At 41.1% G+C, this 1,047-nt stretch overlaps 1 pseudogene; it reads left to right on the forward strand.

Annotated features, from left to right (window-relative positions):
- The first annotated feature begins 57 nt into the window (after nt 1–57).
- On the forward strand, nt 58–747 carry LOC110295673 (annotated as a pseudogene).
- Nucleotides 748–1,047: the final 300 nt, after the last annotated feature.

A 1,047-nucleotide genomic window follows, 5' to 3' on the forward strand; every position in this document is an offset into this window, starting at 1 on the left:
TTGTCATTTTGTTATAGGAATTTGTAACTATAAACATATACTTGAGTCTGATTTTAAATGCTTTTCTTCATTTCTAATTTCAAGTTTGGTTCTAGCCATATCAAGGAGGGCCTGATCATGGAGCAGGGACTGGAGGTGTGCTACTCTATTGAGGAGAACTTCACTATAAGATGATGACAATCCTGGGTGCAGAAACCTTTTCAGTGGTCAAACTAACCTACCATGTTCCCAAACTGACCTCTATGGCTGTAAAACTTGTCAGGAACACCAGAAAGCTTGCAGGCAAGTCAGCATTATTAAATCCCTTATCCACCCTAATATTATCAAGGTGTTTCATACCATCCAGGTAAGAGAGGCCCCCTAACTGTTGATGGAGCAAGAGGAAGATCAACTATACAGCATCCAGGAATATGGGTCTTTAAAGGACAGTGAGGTTTAAAGGATATTTGCCTAGATACTACATGAGGTGCAGTATTGTCACATCAACCACATTGCCCATAGAGACATAAAGGCCAGCAACATTTTGATTGACTGTAGGCCAAGTTGTTTGATTTTTGGCCTGGCTGGTAAAGTCATTCCTGGACACAAGCTAGTGGATTTGATTTCTGTGGTATGCTGCCCTACTGTGCCCCAGAACTCTTCAAAGGAAGTAATATAATATGGGGACCACTCTGTCAATATCTGGAGTTCAAGGATCCTCCTCATCCTCAGGGTGGCCGGACGTGTAGGGAGNACACCCAGAGTTAACTTTGGCTGACTTCTTCCTTATATTTAATCATGGAAGCATTTGCTGGCATCTGTCTTTGTTTTTAGGTAAGACATGATTTATATCCTGCCAAGTTCCTCTGCTTATGCATATGTCCTTGAAAGATTCTCCAAGCCTGAAGGAAATGGCCTTGGTCAAACATAGGTACTGTTTACCATAAACTTGCCACATAATAACTTGTACTCACTGTTTTACTTCCTGGAAATGGTCATGCTTTCTGTTGTTTGCCTTTTAAAAACACTGTTAAAATACACTCACTGNTGTAGCAGTCTTGACCTGCA

This window comes from Mus caroli, chromosome 6 (genome assembly GCF_900094665.2).
Source record: "Mus caroli chromosome 6, CAROLI_EIJ_v1.1, whole genome shotgun sequence".
NCBI lineage: Eukaryota > Metazoa > Chordata > Mammalia > Rodentia > Muridae > Mus > Mus caroli.